This window comes from Lichenostomus cassidix, chromosome 5 (assembly GCF_008360975.1).
Source record: "Lichenostomus cassidix isolate B80296 chromosome 5, HeHo_3.0, whole genome shotgun sequence".
NCBI classification, from domain to species: Eukaryota; Metazoa; Chordata; class Aves; order Passeriformes; family Meliphagidae; genus Lichenostomus; species Lichenostomus cassidix.
In genome coordinates this window covers 11,056,793-11,070,662 of record NC_139486.1, presented here as the reverse complement: position 1 = coordinate 11,070,662, position 13,870 = coordinate 11,056,793, and the positions used below count along the sequence as shown (strand labels likewise).

General features: G+C 38.9%; 1 long non-coding RNA gene across 1 annotated transcript in view; it reads right to left on the bottom strand.

The window, feature by feature from the left end:
• Positions 1-4,654: 4,654 nt before the first annotated feature.
• LOC146435944 (uncharacterized) overlaps positions 4,655-13,870 on the bottom strand; it is a 219,206-nt gene continuing 209,990 nt past the window's right edge. The window contains exon 12 of the long non-coding RNA XR_014852454.1: positions 4,655-5,354. This is a non-coding gene — a long non-coding RNA (uncharacterized LOC146435944). The remainder of the gene's footprint in view (positions 5,355-13,870) is intronic.

Genomic DNA, 13,870 nt, shown 5'->3' with positions numbered 1-13,870 from the left:
GCACTTAGATTTTTCATGCCCTGTCAATTCTTTTTTTCATCTTCAATTAAATGTTCGTATCAGAAAGAAAAGAGATCTTCTTTTTTTTTTGTAATCACAGTATCTAGTATCCTAAGATATAATGTGCTGCTCTTGCTACTATTATTGTAAGTGGTAGCTTTGTATTATGTAATTCATATTTAATTCAACATTCAAAATCAGCATATTCTTGTGCCCAGAGTATTTATGATTTAGGGGGACAAGTGCCACCAGCTGCACCTGGATGAACTGCAATACAGAATAACAGCAGAGTGGCCTTAAGAGCTCAGTGGATGGTGGGATGAATATGCCTTACTCTTTTGACCAGCCAGCTCTTCTGGCTGCAAAGCAAACCAGCTCCATGAGATCCCAGAATTGCTAGGATGACAAGATTGAGGTGTGACCATCTGCTGAGCTGAAGCTGATATTGTACACATAGGTCTGCATTAGGAGGCTGAACTCCTCAACCTGTCCCCCACATATAGAGCAAATGGAAAGAAATGGATTCTTTAAGGGTAATACAAAGCAAGGTGTGTCCTGAAACACTGCTTGCAGAGGCATTTTTGTCTCTCTGGTGATTTTGGGATGAGTGAAGGAAGCCTCCTAACTTGGGCACTTGTTAGTTAGATGTTAGGTGATGAGAGTACTGCAGTGGTACAGGGACAGGGTAGCTCCATTGCTCATTTGAGGGCTCAGCCCAGTTTTTTTCCATTGAACTTCCAAAAATTTTATAGCAAGAGCCGAGGTCTTTCTGCAGCCTTTACATATCCCAAAGCCCAAATATCCATCTACAGAGCAGTAGAGAGATCAGACACCAAGAGGATATAGAAAAGGAAACAAAAAAAAAAAGAGACAAGTTGTCACGTTTGTGTGTGTGTGTGTGTGTGTGTGTGTGTGTGCATCTGCCATGATGGTTCAAGTATGTTTTGGTGTTGATATGTCTGTAGGAAGGAAAGGACAAAATAATTTCAAAAAAGTGTAACACCAATAAGGTGATTGTGAGGGAATGTAATTAAAGGGATGTGAGGCTGTGAGGATGTGAGTGCTGATACAGCACAGTGCAAAAGGGAAGGAAATCAGAGGCATGGGAACATAATGGCTAATGAAGGATCTTAGAAGCTGAAGCCAAGAATTTAACTTCATAAAAAGTACGTCAGGAGCCCAAGGATGTGCTCTCTTCAAGCAGACAAAAGCCAGACACAGTGGGGCTTTGCTACGCAGCTTTGGGTCATTATTACATGTTGGTTCCATTATTTCTGTCTTCATCAAGTGTTATTAACTCATCATCACCACAGGCTGCCTTTATGTCCTGTAAAGCTTTGTACTCTGAGCAAAATGTCATTCATTGCTCATAGTTTCCTCCAAGCAGAGGAGCAATACCTTTGTGGCTGCAAGGATAGTCATGATACCTGAACTGCTGGAGCACACTACAGAAGTGTGGCAGATCCTGCCAGGGAGCTGGTGTCTTTGTGGAAGAAAATAGAGCAAAAACTCCATATGTTAAATCCCTAAGAAGCGTAAGTGTGTATAGCCAAAAATTTTTTCATTGCCAAAAACTGCTAAGGTTTGGGACCAAAATAAAAACGCAGCTCATCTGAACCTTAATTTTGTTTAAAGTGAAAAGTCCATTTCATCCTTTATTTTTTAACAAAGTTATCACGAGGATCTTTTTAACACTAAACAGGTGTTTCATTGTCAGCTGCATAGCTCTCTACATATTTGGAAGGTGTCACCAGATTCTAAGGGTTGTCCTTCACAACAAATTCTTCAACTTTTACATGAGCTTTAACTGTAATTTTGACTGAGTTTCCATTCAGATGCACATCAGGAATGGTTTTAATCAAACTAACTAGGTGCCATTCATCACATAAATATTTACAAATAGGTATTTTTTACCTGCAATGGGAGAGAAACATACCAGACACTTTCTTAGAAAAACTTCCTGACTAGCTCTTTCTGGTACTTTTGTTTCTTACCTTCATTATTAAGCAACTATGCATTGCTTGATAAACCCCTTGATGTCAATTCAACCCTTTCATACTTCAAATGGCTCTGGGCTTTAACTTGCAGCAGATTCATTCTCTCTGTTGCATTAAGTTTAGTTGTCTGTGACTTCCCTGCAAAAGCAGGAGGGTTTGTTTTAATAAATTTTGCTTCTCTGAGATAGTATTCAGCTTTGTGCAAACTGCCATCACTCAGAGGGAATGCTCTCCGGGTTTCTATTGTAATCTGCTCTGTACCAAACACAGGCACCTTCTAGGAAGCTCAGCTGTGGGAAAGGTGTGGGAAAGGTGTGCAGTCCCTGCCTGCTCAGTTCCTTCTCACTTTCAAAGAAAGGCAAGGCAATTCTACTGCTGGTTGTAGTTTCTCTTTTCTTGACTTGCTGCCACACAAGGTTATCAGCAGACTGAGCAGAGGAGTGATGGTGGCTTGTTTCCCCTATCTCACAGAGATATAGCACCACTTCACCCTCAGAATGTTATGTCTCTATTCCAGTGAGCCAGAGACAAAAATCTCTACAGCACATGACCAGAATCAGCCTTTCTGCTCTGTCGTGCACTGCAAGATCTCTCACACCAGCTGGATGGGTGTCACAGCTGCAAACTGAGTGAGAAGTACCTGGGTTTGCCTCAGGCTGGAAGCCAGACAGAATCTGACACAGTCCCACAGTCATGCCTAGCTCCCAACTGCATTGCTCCCACTAAAACACTCCATCCCTTTCCTGAAATCAATTTATTTTAGGGAACATCTGTGATGCCGGTGTAACTGGAGGGCACGTTGTGCTGGTGTAAACAAGCCCAGGGGAAGTTCCATGCTGTCTTCCCACCATGTCCTCTTTGTTCTGCTCCCTTCTCATCCCAGTGACAGCTGTGTCCTGGGCAAAGCTTACCATTTATGTGGAAAAGCGTGGTATTTTTAGCCTGATTTCCTAATAATGTGAGAATTGTGAGATCATGTCCTTCATGTGTTTGTAGAAAGAAGGGCCATTGTAGAAGTACCCAACAGTCCTTACCCTTCCTGGTAACTTTTTGCCATGTTTATCAGTCACAACCAAATGTGCTAGAAGGTTGAAGAGGTCTGAAATATCAAATGACTGGTACATCTCCTGAGAAAAGGGTGTCATGAAAAGAAAAGCATGGCAGTAGCAGCATAGCAAATATTGGACCTCAGAAAATTTTCAGGGCTTCTTTTCTCTCTCCTTTGCATCCATTAGACACAAATGTTTAAGAAACCTAACTCTTTCAGTCCTGCTGCTAGTTGAATTAATTTTTTTCTGTAAGGCTCAGTGTAAGCAAGGTTTATCTCACTGAACACTCCTTCCAGTCTCACTTTGGTATTTGGACAAGACTGACAGTCAAGGACTGTCTCCTGCAAGCTGTGTAATGACCAAAACATGAGGAATAGTGTGCCAGAAAAGGTCATTTCTCTTCTGCTCTCAGTTTCCCAAAGCTTCAACACTGTGAAGGGCCAGGGCTTACACCCTTGCTTATATTTTGGGTTTGCTTTTTATTGTGTTTATCTTGCTGTTTCCACATCCACTGATGTATGTGGTAGCAGAGGCATGAACTGAGAGCAGTTTCACCTGTAGATGTCCATGTACAGCAGGTCACCAGACCATGCACAGGAAACCTGACTTCCACTGTCAGGTTTTGTATTTTCTATTTTAAAAATATTAATAAGAAAGGGCATCTATCAGACCAGTCTTCACTGACATATCCTAAATAGATCATACCCCAAAGAATCAATAACATTAATAATGAGTAATGGGGTAGTACAGATATAATTAGGACCCCCAGCCCATTGAGTCCGAATCCTTAATCTGACACAGCTTCTTCTCCAGTCTGTGAAGCTGTGCACTAATAAATGCCTAGATTTCAGTAAACTAAGAGTGACCTGGAAGTTAAACTAAATATTCCACTGTCATGAAAGAACTGGCCTTGCTGCACACTGTAAATTCTGAGAAATTCCATTAATGTGTGTAGACAAAATGCTTAGGCTTCACACTATAAAAAACTCCTAAATCAGACATGGGCAATGGGCAACTTGATCCCTTTATAAAACTTTAATTTTCTAACCCATTCTTGTGTTGCAAAACTAAATTAACACTGAATTTAAATTTTAAAACCATTGTAAAGACAATTCCATTTTTTTTCTCCTTGTCCTTAGTCTGATGTTAACTTGAGGCTTGATCAACTCAGAGACTTATTTGCTAATGGCTACTGGCAATAGTGACGAAACATTGTCATGAATTTTAATCTTGTTCGTCTACATTCCATAAAAAATACTGAAAAGGTTATCCCTTTGTATTATGATAGGATTCCTCAGACAGGCTATGACATCTGTGAAAGGCTCTCAGTAAATATTGGTTTTATTTCCAGGTACAGTTTTAGAAGATAATAGTTACACAACTTTCCAAACAGCATCGCAGCAGCACAAATTTACAGTTTTTGGACCAGAGCTATGGCACATGGATCAGAACCATTTGTGACTCAAACCACAGAGTAAGCTGATGCTTTCCTAAAAAAAAAAAAAAAAATTTTTTTTTGCTCAGCACTGCTAGTGGAAAGAGGAAAAGCTGGCTATTGAAATTATATTTCCTTACTGCCTGACAGTAATGTAGACCTTGGGAATTCAGGTAAGTAGGGGAAAATGCACTTAATAAAACATGAGTAAATCTGGTTTTGAAGCTTCAGCTGGGAAGATAATGGGCTATTGAAAATACTCCTTGTGCTGGACTGGATTAGACCTGCTAGGGAAGACATGATTTTAACATCTCACTCTCAGGCATCTGAATGTTCTTCCTGAAGCCTTTTCTCTTTGTTTCTGACGTGGAATTTTACTCTATTTGCCACAATAGGGTAGCGTATATTCCACCTCCCATTAAGGTCCATGGGGACTCTTAATAGAAGTGGGATTGGCAAAGAGCTCTTGTCCATAATGCATTGTTTGAAATGGTTATTCAGCTTCCCATCTTTGACATTGTTTTCAAATATACAAGCTTTTTTTAATGAAAGGAGTAAACTCAAATGTCAGATCCATTTGATTTTCTTTTATCCTTGCTAAGTACAACTGAAACAGGGTATAGCTATAAAGAATTGCATAGACGTGTTACATAGGAAGACTTATTTATAAGGAATGTTACAGAAAGCAGAGAATGGTAAAAAACTGAAGAGTGACAGTATCACATTTGTAGATAAGATGAGTACATGGAAGAAGGAATGTTAAGAGGAAAAGACTAAAAATGTGTGGAGGTTTTATTAGTAAAGAATCTCATTAGAATGACTCATTTTGCCTTGGAGGAGTTCCTTTGATTCATGGCAAGAAACTGGGAGGTTCTGGAACAGAAGAAAACCAAGAATTAGTGATGGAAAACACCAAAAGTTTAGAATTTCAAACATAGGTGATTATTCCAAATGTTTTGAATCTTGGAGCATTGTAGCATTAGACATTAGATTTCTTACTAATATTAGATGTGGACACTCTGTCCCAAGACCACTGAGATAATTTCTGCACTACTGGAGCAGGATGAGTTATACCTGATGGGTTTCTCAGAGATATTTGTCTAACTTGTTCTTAAAAAATTGCAAGGAAGGAAATAAAATGCTATCTCTAATCGGTTCCTCTATTTTATTAGGTGCTCTGATCACTGATAAACTGGAGGGATTCTGTTAACCAGCTGTACATCCACCTTAGATGAAAATATGCTGGACTAGATTTTCATAACTTCCTTATGTCTCATTCTCCAGCTTTGCAGATCTTTACAATCACTCTTTCTGTCCAAAAGGTAGTCTTCCTGTTCCTGGTCTTCCTAAAGCTAACAAATGACCAATCACAACCATTATTGCTACTTTAATGGCATTGGCATTGCTATTACTATAATTAATGACATTACTATTTCACCTTGTTTATATGAGGGATTGCTGACAGAAGAAAACCAAAAATGAAACAAAATTTTGATATTCCATCCGAAATGCAAGCCAACATGAAGAAATTGACTGGGAACTGTAGTCAAAACCGCTTTCATGCTCCTGAGAGATGGCAGACCTCAAGGTACAGCAGGACTGGGCCATGTGTCAAGGGAATGCTGTTGGACAAAACGCACAATTTGTCTAATTCATCCATCTCCTTCCAACACACTTCTCATCAATTCTCCAGCTTCTGCAAAGACCTACATCCAAGATACCCTTACAGGTGTAGTTAGTGACAAAGTGGAGAGTTAGCACTGTGCTGCCAAGTAGCACAAATGTAGGGCCATGAGAAAATTGCTGCTGAATTGCATGATCTACACAAGTGTGGCATGCCCACCAACACCCAGGCCTGCAACATCCGTTTGTCATCTTTCCAGGAAAATGTTTCCAACACTTTAAAGTTTCCTGCGCTTATTAGAGATTTTGTTTTTTGTGGCATTTATGTCCATTTACATAACTTCTGTAAATCTGTTGCTAATTGTTGTATTTGCTTCTTTATTTCATTTGTCCGATGCCCTTTGAGTGGTTTTAATAAAATCACATATTATGACTAACAGTCTCTGTCCCCCATCAGAGAGTACTTTTATGTCTCAAATAAAGAAGGTCTGACAACTAGACCCCACGCCTTTATTCTTTACACATCTAAGTCTCCCATCCCACTCTTTGACATAATGGGATTCCTTCAGGATGGGACAAGGTGACACTCACACTGTGCAGGCTGGGAAGGCATTGAATCCATATGGTAGTGGATTTCTCACTCAGCTCAGACAATAATGAAGCAGCGAGATGTAGTTCTTCAGGATTTGCAAAGGAAATTGTAATGGTGTGCTGCTCCCCCCATTCCCATTTATATCCATATATATCCCATATTATATCTCATAATCTGCTCAGTTGGTAACCACCAGTGGTGTTCATAAAGGTGTGTTTGGTCATGAGGGCTCTATCTAGCTCTAGCTGGATTTTGGGGAGACAGATAAGATTATGATAGCCAAAGGCTGATCTGAGCAATGTATCCACCTAACCGTAGCACTGGTCAAGGTCCAAGTCAAACCAGCTTTGGAAGAAATGATTGCAGTCAATATGCAGATACAACTATGAGCCAATTATCTCACTCCTTAAATCATGGGAAGCCCAGGACCCCTTGAGGTCTACTGCACAGCAGTGGGCTGCATGCCAGGATCTCACAGGAGTGGACTCAAGGTTCCTTCCAAAGTCAAAGAGAATCTTTATTGCATCTGATACTCGGTAAGTGACTTGGGAAGAAGCGTGTTGAAACTTTGAAATCTTAGCTAGGTGACATGGAGAGTGGAATGTGCAAATATAATCCTTTAGACATCAACTGTTGACCGAGTGTGGGACTAAGTTGGATTCAGCCACACCTAAAGTCCCTTCTGAGAAGGAGTTTATAAAGCAAGAGGGTCCTTTCTGAACTTCAAAACTCAGCAGGAGGGTCTCTCTGACAGTTTTGTCTGACCCTATCAACTGTCCCTTACCATCAAATCTTGTTAAAGCACTGTCACATTTACAATCAAATTTTGTTAAATCACACTGGTTTATATCAGTTAACATATTGCTAGTTCTCTCTTATGAGCAAAGGGCAACACTCCATCTGTCACAGAAATGCACTTAGAGCACACTCAGCAGTTACAGTATATTTGGTACATGCTGAATAAATATCCCTCTGGATAGATTACAGCATAACTCAGGTATGTCCAAAGATCTAATTCACAAAAAAAAATCCATATAAGCATCTATAGCACTAATTGTTACAAAATCAATTCCACTGCACAGTGCTGGTTAGCTGGGACCAGAAATGGCTCTGTTCTTAACAAGGCTGTTCCAGGAAAAGTCAATCCACAAGTAGCTACTTTTTTCCATTTCCTCCATTCTCCTCTGTCTGAAGCCAAATCTGCTTGGCACTGTGGCAGCTGGCTTCCAAGATAAAGCTGTGAGATCTCCCAGAAGCATGCTATGGTCTCTCAGCAGCTTTTCTGCAGAGCAGGGATCCCTCTGTGGTGGCTGGTAGTGACTTGACAGCTCTGTGCTTTCATAAAGCCTCCCCTTATGCAAACCCAGACTAATCACAGAAACATCACAAAGAGACATGGAATTTTGAAAGGCCAGTGCCATCAAATTCCACAATTTCAAAAGCTCCTAGGATAACCCTGAGCAGTGAGAATACATTGGCCTCCGCAACAAGTATGGTATGCAGGTCCAGAAGACAGTATTAGTATTCCAAAGAGTGTCAGTGCAATATTTATACACTGATTAAAAAGTAAATCAGTAACTTTACTCAACAAAATAGCCTAAAATGGTTAATGCCAAAGTTTATGTGCAACATAATTCTACAGATTCATCTTCAGTGGCCAGTATCCATCTCACTTAACTAACATTTTTAAAATAGCTCCATTCACATAAAGCATTTTTATATAGTTATAAAATATTAAAATGTTGAACAAACCCATACAGTTCATAATATATTGGTGGTTCCTTCCCAAAGCAATGTGAATTATAATGTCAAAACACTTGTGATAATATAGAAAAAGCAGGGATTTTCATTCTGGTCACTCAATAAGATAATGATAGCTGCTTATCCTGGACTTCATTTGAAAATTGATGGCCTGAAACCCTAATCCTAACATTTTTAAAAAGTAATTTAAAAATAAACATCTGTGCTTCACCTTTGGAGAGATATAAGCTTCAAAATATGAATTAAATGGGGTTAAATAATAGGAAAAGGTCTTTTTTGTTTTTAAAGAAAAAAAAATCTTTGGTAACTATTACTGTGTGCCCTGGATCTTTATCTAATACCTGACAACTTGGAGGAAGGAGATTTCTTTCAGAAGTAAGTTTGAATGCAGCTATGTGTCTGTCTTTGTGTTTCCTAGGCCCAATTTCGTTATAAATTACAGTACCTTTTACTTTAAAACAACGCTTCAAGGCAATAAGTAGTTTGAAGTTGACCAAAGGTCTGTTCTTTAGATATTTCTGTTTCAATATTTACTCTTGTATATTCAGAAAAATATAACAGTAAAAATCAGTCCAAAATTGGACTGCAGTGACTAGGATATAAGTAGAAATGTTAGTGAAAGAACATAATGAGAAAGGACAAAAGGAATAGTTTAACCCACAGAAAAAAACCCACTGTGATTTCCCAACATTCTGATAAATGCAATTTGCTTTGGGTAAATAAGAAAGGAAAAAAGTCAGCTTGTGTTGCATTCTGTACCTGAAGGAAGATTTTCTCTTGGTCTTGGCCTCAGGTAAGCTGCAGAAGCTATTCAGTTAACCTCACAAGCTAGCTTAGAAATTAGAACAGCTAAAGAGTGTCTGGAGTATGATCTTATTGCTCTATTTTTTCATAACTTTATTGCAAATTCCACATTTTCATTTTCCAAGCAAATGTATTTAAATTCTGTCTCATATAAAATGAACTTTGCGTCATATGACGGACATGGGTGAGGCAGTCTTTAATATCAAATAGTGCCACTTTCACCCTCGCAATGTCCTGGAATAGGTCCAGCATGTTAAGAGAACAAGAGCTGCCTCTGGCTGTGCTGTAAAGGCCAGCAGAGACAGTAGCAATGTGGGTATCTTGTGCTGAGGACGTCAGGGCGACCAGTGAGTATGTGGCACCCGTAAGTGCTCTTCACATCTGTCACCATCTGGCTGCTTAAGGGCTCTTTGTGAAACAGGAGAAAATAGAAAGAATAGAGCAGTCACCCCACATGAAGAAATGGTGAAGAGATAGGGTCTGGAGTTAACAAACAACTTACAAGATATCACAAGATGGCAGTGTATTAGTTTGAAAACAAAAACCAGTGGGAGATTTGAAGTCAGGATCAAAGTTTAATAGGAAAATTAAAAATTAGTGTAATAATACAGGAGAAAGCACTGACAAAGTCAGATATAACCTGACACTCTGTTAGGGTGGTAGTCCAAGTGAAGTAGTTAGGTTGAAGTGGTGATCCTGTAGAAGGTCTAGTCTCCAGCTGAAGGTCCAGTGGTAGCTCTTGTCCTCTGGGAACCCAGTAGACAGGGCTAGCTTGGGCAGTTCCAAGGCCAGGTTATATCCAGGTGGGAATTCTTGGCTCCTCCCTCCTGGGTGGAGCATCTCACCATAGGATGAGATAAGTCCGTGAGTCATGGTGTGGTTTCTTGATGACCTGTTGTCTGTTATCAGGGGTGAGTCATTAGCAGATGATAACAGCTAATGTCCCACAGCTGGTGGTAATAGAATACTAAATACATCTATATTGTAACCTAGGACAGGCAGAAACAAAGATGAGGAGCAGCAGAAGGGAAGGACCGGCCTGCACCCAGGCAGGCTTGCAGGAAGAAAAAGTGGAGGAAATTTCGGAGGGCAGGGGGGAGGGTTCTGAAAGACCAAGGCGTGAGTTAGGAATATGAGGCTCATTGTCGCAAGGGACAATTCCATGAAACAGACCAAGGTACAGAAAGAAATGGAGATCAGTTTATCTGCAGTGAAATTTTATTTCTTTGCAGAGAAAGATGTCAGCACTTCACGAACTTCAGGTAGTTCATGAAGTGGCCAGTGTCAGTGATGGTGTCAGTGATGAACTGTGGGATACCTTCTCAGAGAGAAACTTTTTCTTACAGACTAATGCTGTGCAACAAGGCACACAATTTTCTGAGGTCCAGCATGGTTGCTTAGAGGAACTTGTAACAAAAATGTGAATGGAGATAAATAGGACGAGCTCATGAAATTTCTTCCCTCAATTTCAATATACAGGGAAATTACATGGAGAAGACAAAGGCAATTGAGAAGAAATGAAGAGGCAACAGAAGGTTTCCAGCAGGAAGAAATCATTGATATTGATGAGAATTTCTATGCACATAGGTAGTCTGCCCCAGGAACTATATAAAAGAACTAATTTTAAAAAGCCCAACTGAAACATTCAGATTGAAAAACAAAATAGAAGACCTTTAGTAGGAGCATGGTTTGAGAAATGGAACATTATAAAAAAAGACAGTGGTCCTACACTCATGACTAGAATGCAGGTGCTCATGACTAGAATGCAGTCACCATACGATCAAACTGGTAAAAACAGTTGTGAGCATCTTAAGCTAATGAAGCAGTATTCTACAGAATGAATGGTGAAACAGAATCCTTTTGGGTCTAAATTGTCCAAGGGATGAAGAAAGAGCAAAATTATATTGTTGAAGTCCTGTGAATTAGTCATGTGCCAGTACAGTGAGAGTGGGGAACAGAGCTCTTGTTAACATTATTAAAGGCAGAAATCTGACAGGGAACAGTCTCATTTGGGAAGACCTTAATTTCCAGATAGAGGTTGGAAAGCAAACACAGCTTTCTGCCAGGTGCAATAAAAAGGCCTGGAGTCAATTTCAAGAGGCTATAAAGAAATATAACAAAAGCAAACACAACCCAAGCTTTAAATGACCCCAGCTGAGCTCCCTCTCAGAAATTTGTGAAACAAAATTAGCCACTTGGGCACTTAAGAATGAGCAAGACTTCTTCACTCACATGCCCTGATCTGTGGAAAAAAAATATTTAAAGAAACAGATATATTAAGGGAATAACTTGCTATAGGATTCAGTAAAAGCAGTAATGTTGACCACCAGGGTGAAACTAGGATGTGTGGGAAGGGAAGAAGAAGCAAAATTCAGAGTTTAAAATAGTCTAGATCAACATCACCTGTTCTGCACTTCAAAATTTATCAGAAAGAGATACATTAAATTTTAGTGTAATAAATTATCATACAGGAGTTTTATTTTGAGAGCAGAACATCTCCCTTTAAAATGAATATAAAAATGTACATAGATTTTCTAAAAATGAATCGTGCCAATATATCCCAGTCCTTTGTTTGATATTTAAAGACACCGGTGGTGTTCGAGGAATTGCAAACCTACCTCTGATATTTCCACTACTCTGTACAAGTACCTTACATGTGAATTTTCTAAAGGATACTGAGCATCCCTTGCAAAAGAAGGATCCACAATTTCAAATCACTCAGGAGTGTAAGTATCCACCATGTAATATGCTGGATCTATTTGGCAACTGCTAAAGCATTTGGACAGAGCAATTAAGCATATTTAGGAAGGGAATGACATTTGGTAAGAGAAAACACAAGGCTCTGTATGGCACTTCTGTCTCTGAAAGGGATACATACATCCATTCTTGGAGATTTTCAAGGCTGGATAAAGCCCTGAGAAAAATGTTTTGAAATCAGTGTGAAATCTTGTTTAAGCAGAGGTTGGACCTGATCCTGAGCTCTCTTTCAACCTAAATTATCCTACTATATACCAGGAAGCCAATTCAACCACTGGTAGCAGATCCATATAATCTTTTTGGAAAAATGTTTTTTTTAAATTAAATGGCAAGACTGACAGTAATGTTATATATGCTACAGTTAATGGGTTTTGTATATCAAGCATAATCCATGAAAAGCAATATAAAGCCTAAAACACTGTAAAGGTGGGTAAAATCACAGAGACAAGAATTCGGCAGATATTCCAGTTAAAGAGATTCAAACCAGAAGGGCAGTTTCTACCTGTATCTGCTTGAAATATTTTAAGGCTTTTTTTAAGGTTTACAGCAAAGGAAAACATCAGACACTAGGGACCTCCAACAATTCATAATATTACACAGCAGAAGTGAATTCAGTTTTCTGAATTCTTTTCAGAATTCTTTTCAGTTTTTACTTTAAATGTGGCCTAATGAAAATGAAAGGAAAATAGTGCCTTTTATGGATGGCTACTGTAAAACTTGTTATTGCTGTTGTTCTTTTATAATTTCCCTTCTTCATTCAGGTAAATTCTTTAAGGGATGTTATTTAGTCAGTAGTGTAAGAAAAATTGTGAAGCTATGTCACAGGCTCTGTGAGCAAAGTGGTGTTGAATGTATCCTGACCTACCCAAGATTATGTTTAATTCTTACCTTTCACAACAAATACTTCAACATAGTGAAAAAACCAAAAAACAAAACTGCTATGCTCAGTGGTATACTTAGTTACTTCCAGTATATTCCTAATATACCTGGATTGAGGGAGGGACCCTGTTATATTTTAAAATTAAACTACTAACTAATCATTGGGAGAGACATCAACCACTTGCCAGGAAAAGATGAGGTAAAGTTGGAGATGATAAAAAAAATGAAATAAGAATAATTAAATGTAAATCACTTCTTGAACCCCATTCTTCTTAGTAAATTCTTCAGTTCGTGATGGTGACTGCTCTAACCAACAATGGCTGATGTGTGGCCAAGAGGCTCAAATTCATGGGTCTTCCCTGCATTATTGGATCATCCACAAATCATTTTCAGGTGACTATCAAATAGCAGCCATAGATATTTACCTAGTAGACCTTCCCACATCATTTGTTGAAGTGTGTCTTGATCCTCATCACGTGGCAAATAAGCATCCAAAGAAAATACTTTGTTTTTTGTGCCCACCACATTCTACAAGTTCTTCTTAAGCTGAGAAATAAGTATATCTAAGCCCAGGGTATGATCAGTCATTGTAGAGTCTCAAAGTAACAATTTATCTCAATTTGGGCATTATTTTCATTATTCTGAGAGACTGTTCTCATCAGAAATTAATTTCTAAACACTCTCAGACTGTTTAGAAATTAACTTCTAAACTGTCTTACAGACTTCTGAGACTGATGCTAGTTGCTGTGTAATGAAGTTCAAAAGTAATATTGATATAGACACTAAAAAAAAGTTCTGAAAAATAATTCAGTCTAACTGGATACTTTTCCCACCAGAAAACTTGATCCCTGTGCTAATGTATTTGCTGGTTTTGCAAAAGCAGGACCTATTTTCTTATGTGTTTACTGAGATCCTCTGAAGAATTTATCCTCTGGCATTTTCTTGCCTACGACTGAGTGTTTGAACCAGTAAG